The sequence below is a fragment of the Dicentrarchus labrax genome, unplaced genomic scaffold (genome assembly GCF_905237075.1).
Source record: "Dicentrarchus labrax unplaced genomic scaffold, dlabrax2021, whole genome shotgun sequence".
Classification (NCBI taxonomy): Eukaryota; Metazoa; Chordata; class Actinopteri; family Moronidae; genus Dicentrarchus; species Dicentrarchus labrax.
The window spans coordinates 19,076,355-19,082,354 of NW_026136711.1; positions in this window are offsets into that span (position 1 = coordinate 19,076,355).

The following is a 6,000-nucleotide window of genomic DNA, read 5'->3' on the forward strand; positions in this document are numbered from 1 at the left end:
TAACAACTGTATGGTAGATGTCGCATGCTATTTGTTATAGAATATCATTTGAATGCTTATATATGCTTTCTTCCTGAGAGTTAGATGAGGAGCTTGATAATGTGGAACTGTGAGTAGAACAGCCTGACTCTGTCCATTGGTAACAGATTCCTCCCACCACCACCTCTAAAGTTATATCTAGTTTGTTTAACCTGTACAAAAAAAACACAAGCTCCCAAGGATCCCAAGCATTAGTCATTAACGTAACCCCTTGTAAAACAGCAAATTGTTTGTTTTGTTAACAGATAAACAAACATTATCATCGGTGAGCTTTAGGAGGTGTCTGTAACTGCTGACTATAGAGCTTCATACTGAACAGACAGACAGGAAAGTGACAGTCAATCTTCTTATCTAATTCTCAGGAAGAAAACAAATAAGCATTCAAATGAGATTCTACAACAAACAGCGTGAGACATATACTGAACTGCTTATATATTATCTTTGTCTGTCTCATTTAGACTTAGGAAGGCAAATAGAACTATATCACAAAATGTCAAATGTTACATTTATATTTATATTTAATATTTATACTTCAGTGTAGGGAGATGACAGGAAATGAGTGACAGAGAGAGAAGATGACAGGCAACATAGGGACCTGGCCAAATATATTTCAGTTCATTGTCTTTAACACCCAAGATTATTTAAAGAAATTAATTCGTATCATCTCACCCTTACTGTACATGCACTGTGTAATAGTAGAGTTTTTATGTTGACAGCATCTAATGGTGTAGTAGTTATATTCACTTAAAGGACCATCCTCATCCTCCTGTTCCAACTATGTGGGAGAAACTCCTGTAGTCCAGAAACTCATGAAAAATATGAAAGACTTAAAACCACTGTGTGCTCAATCTAAGGTAGCAAAAACACAGCAATTCCTATATTCAGGTAATTATACACTGATGAAAACGTACCTCTGAATATTATATTCAATTCCTGCCAATAGATCCTTCTAAATGTTTCACACTGGACCTTTAAGCTGTAGATATTGAACTGAATTGACTTTAAGCTCTCAATTAGACCTACAGTATTCATTGGTCTAAATCAATAGAAGTAACAAATCTTTCCACAATCTCTGAGCTTTAAGTACTGCAGGCATTAATGATAGTTGTATTTGTGTATCTGCAGCTCACACACTCTTCATACATTACTCCTCCTTGCCTGTGTGAACACGGACGAAATTTACTTGGCAGCTGGTATTACATAAGAGTCTTTGACTTGCTGTAACGTGAAGAAATGTTGAATTCCTTACACTGCTAGTATTGTTCTTTTCTTCCCCATCTTTTTTGCCACATTCATCTCATTCCTTGAGTGCTTCTGCAAGAGATGAGTGTTTTACTTTCTTGTTGTGTAGACCATTTAACAGCCTTGTTCCAAACCAGGTCCCCCACCGCACACAGTTTGTGTTTGTGTTTAAATTACTGCACATCTATTTGTTTATAAAGCAGATTTTCATGATGGTAGATTATTAAGGCAGAGGGATCCTGGAGTGGGGAGGTTAAAAGCAGATTTCAGGGGGACAGGCCACAATGTGATTTTTACAGGGACAGGATAATACTATGTTCTCTGCCATGTCCCGCCTCCTTAGATAGTCCGTGAGGTTCTTGGAGGGGGGAACAGTGGATGCATCCACATAGGAAAGTGAGTGGGAGTAAAGAGTCACAAGATCACCATGAGGCTGAGCGGGCTGAGTCACTCCATGCTCAGCTGTCTTATCCCCCTTTCCTGATTTCTGTCCACTATCACTCCGGAAAAAAAACATAACAGTGCAACACTTATCAGTCTGTGTCTCTCTCTCAGTTCCATTGCTTTGATATTTTCTTACCCTTTTATAAACCCTCTAATGACTGATTTTAACCAGGACTATGCTCTGATTCAGCAGGTCCTCTCTGTGGCAAACAGCTGATCTCTTGGAGACCCACATGCTGCCGATATACTCCACTAGTACAGTAGGCTATATCTGCTGTAGGTCAGGGGTTAAGGTCGGTAGGTTTTAACTGGTGGATTTGATTGTCCCCATAATCTCCTACAGTGATCCAACAGACAGAAGAACATTGTGTCCTCGGCCTTATGCACCAGGTTATATAAACATCTACAGATCAAATACCCGTAACTCCTCCCTGCTGATATATTCTCACAGGGGTTAATGAAGAACAGCCCAGCTTCAGCTTTAAATAAACGTGGATTCCCAGTAATCTAATCAAATAGGGAGTAAAAGTCTCTCAAAACTGAACATTACTCTTGTAGTTGTGTCATTTCTACCCAAGTCATTGGGGTTAGAGAACCAGGAGGCCATACTCTGTGAGGTTGTAGGCACAGTGGTGCTGGGAGCTAAATGCTAACGTCAGCATGTTGACATGGTTGCAATGACAATATTAACATGCTGATGTTTAGCAGGTATAACGTTTATCATGTTCGACATCATAGTTTAGCCTGTTAGCATGCTAACATTTGCTAATTGTTACTAAAAACGAAGCAACGGTGAGAGTGAGACTTAGTTTTAGTTATTTAGTCATAAACCAAAGTACTGGACAAATTAGACTCGACCTGACAAACATGGCAATCCACCCTGTAGTAGTTGAGATATTTCAGTGATGGGTCGACCGACACTGCCATCCCTAGAGCCATGCTAGGGGCATCAAACTGTGCATACGCTTGTAATCCTGCTCAGTTTATTAAAAAGATTGAGTTGAAGGGAAGGGGGATGTCTAAATTATACATAAAGCTTGGTAAATAATAATAGCACCTTCAAATCCCAGTGGGCCAGAGTGGAGAGGCGTTTGCTGTATTTGTTGTCCGCCTAATCTCACTCCAACAGCTGCGCTCACTGCAGTTTATGTAACCTGTTTAAAGGTTCCCTGACATCTATGCTCCTAACATAAACACGGCCCTGATATAAGATGTGTAATCTCTTGTTTTTACCAAAGTAAACTGCTGTCATAAAAAAAGCTGTTCATTGACAATAACTGCTTTTTCTTGTAAAACAAACTGCTGAAAAATTCCTTAAAGAGAAATGAACGAGCCACCTTGACAGTTAACCACCGTAATTGTGTGCACTGCTATATCTGTATTATAACAGTAATTAAAAGGTAATAAAAACGTGTGACGTGATTGTGTGACAGATCAATGAAAGTGTGTTACACAGCTACTGAGGACTTTTCATTGAAACACACCTCCTTCACCCACATATAGACTCACTCACACTTATCCATCTAGGGAAACTGCAGCTCCTTCAGGAAAGGAGTCTGGTGTCAGGACATGTATGAAGTGGAAAATGTATGAGAAGAGGATTGATGCAGCCATGTTTTTACCAGACGAGAGCCAAAACAATCCCACTGACAGGAAAATGTGGTGGGAGTGAAAAGCCACAACATAATCCTGCAAGAGTTAACCGTCTTTAACTGGACTGCAGTCATCAGGCTTAATCCAGATTATTCCAGACTACAAACTGTACACTCATAGCCCTCTGTGCCTGTCTTGTCCTGTCTGGGTTATTTTAAGCACACATACTCATACACTTCACTGTGGTCGCTGCAGGGAGAATGTGTGTGAGTGTGCTGTAATGTGGACACAAATATATTTGTCCCCACATCTTTTGAGTGGTTCGACTGGCCGAGAAGGAGCTTCTCTTTTAAAACTCAAACATTCACGCACATCACACCATCACATGCTCACATACCTACTCTCATATAAGGCGCTCAGAAATATCCTCTTCAGAGTGGATGTTTCTCTCTATGAGTTTGACAGTTTGACAGCTGCACTTACATTTGCTAAAATTAGGCCCAAAGATCACGTGAGTGTACATCCTGGGATGAATCTAGAGGGGTGACAATGCTTTGCCAACCCAGCTGCCACCCCAGTTTGGTGTCAGATTGAACACATTCATTTTGATTTATTTAATTTTTATTAATTTAATGATCTGCTATGGCCACATTCAAAATTAAGACAGGCTTAAGTTCAATAAATGCCTGGAGATCTAGAAATAAAACAATGTATTGATTTATATTAGATAGATATTTCGATTCAACATTTAATTTAATACTAAATTTGGCTGCTTTTCCTTTATTATGTCTAACTGGCCATTTCACCAATTAGAACATACAGAGGTGACAAATTAAAAGAAAAATCTGAATAAATGAGTGGAGAAACACAATGAATGCAGATGCTTCCGTCTGTACTGCAAGATACAATTTTGATTGTGATTAACATCCTTTCATGTTCAAGATTGCAAGAGGGAAAGATCTAAGTGACTTTGTAACGTGGGTAATTACTGGGACACAGATGGCGAGAGGCCTCATTCACAAAGACCAATCCACTGGCTGGTGTTTGTGTGGGAATAGTGACTCATTGCATGTAGGTTTATACAGGCTTGAATGCCTGACCCCTACAGTGAGGGGGTCCACTGCCTCTTTTATGTTGTGTTGTGTTGGGTCCACTTGTCCCCTTAGAGGGAAAGGTCACTGCAAATCAATATAAATTCATTCTGTTTGATCATTTCTGTCCTATGAGGAAACATCTTTTTACCCTGGTGGTTTCTTCCAGGATGAAAAGGCCTTCATCCACAGGATACGAGGGATGATTTGCTGATAATGAAAATAATGTGAATCATGTACTTTGGCCTTTGCTGCCTCCAAAACTCAATCCAATTGAACACCTGTGGGAGCTTTTGGACTGACATTTAGGTTCCCAGTCAGACTAGAAAGCAGTATAGGAAAGGTAATTGTAAAGTATACCATACCACTTCATTTTTTACGAGCAGATTAACCTCTGGCAGAGTTGGATTACGTAAAATATTTGATAGTCAAGATCAGATCTGAAATGATTAACCAGTAAGTCAATCAACAGAAAACTGTAACATGAAATAGTAAAACAAAGATGTTCATCACATCACAATAGCAGCACCCTGAATCTGTTTGACCTGAATGGAACAAAACCTTATTCAGTAGTAATGCCTGTGTTTACCCTACTATTTCATATCAAAATGGCTGCTGTGAAAAAGGCTATTCCATTGACATGAATTGAATTGACATCCTTATCTCTAGTTGTGATGACGCAGGCATGTACAAAGCAAACTTTTCACATTTACCCTCATAATCCTGAGCCTTAAGGTTACTCAAAACACTCCAGTGTAATTTTATTATCACTGCAACAAGTTACCGTTATAGTTATAGGTTATAATTAATATGATATATTTTAATGAATTCTACCAAAAAAATAGCAACAATCTTAGAGGGACTGCTGTATGTTTTTCCTTTAATGTATCAACCAGATGTATAACTATGTGTAACAGACTACATGACAACAGATTTGCTGATACAAACAAAGTTGCCTGACACAACCTGATGGCAGTTGCTGAGAAATAAGACAAAACATTTGGTGAAACCACTGAGAAGAATGCCAGCCCTCATAAGATTCTCATTGGGAAAAACTCTATCTATCTATCTATCTATCTATCTATCTATCTATCTATCTATCTATCTATCTATCTATCTATCTATCTATCTATCTATCTATCTATCTATCTATCTATCTATCTATCTGATCCCTTGCAAGGTTATTACATTTCAGTTGATGTTCAGTAGGCCTTCAGGAACAAAGGTTAAAGACGTGATAAGACTATATTGAGACAGTGCCAGCAGGGTTACAACTGCTATAGAGGTAAAACTCTGATACAACTGGCCTGATATGAAAATGGACTAACAGTTGTGAGGACAGCACAGTGTGTTCAGGTTTATTGTAATGTAAATTCTCTCTCTCATCAAGTGCCATTTTATTCCTCCTGTGCGTTATTATGTGATCGATCTGCAGACCAGAGTTCAAGGAGAGTTGCATAATAGACTGTGACATCATAGTCTTTTAACATATGACATGTACAGCTGTTTAGACGAGCAGAAAGGCTTTAGTTTGTTTAGTACGGTTGGCCTCCAGGTCGCCACATAGCCTCCAACGTGGCCGGTTAGCTGT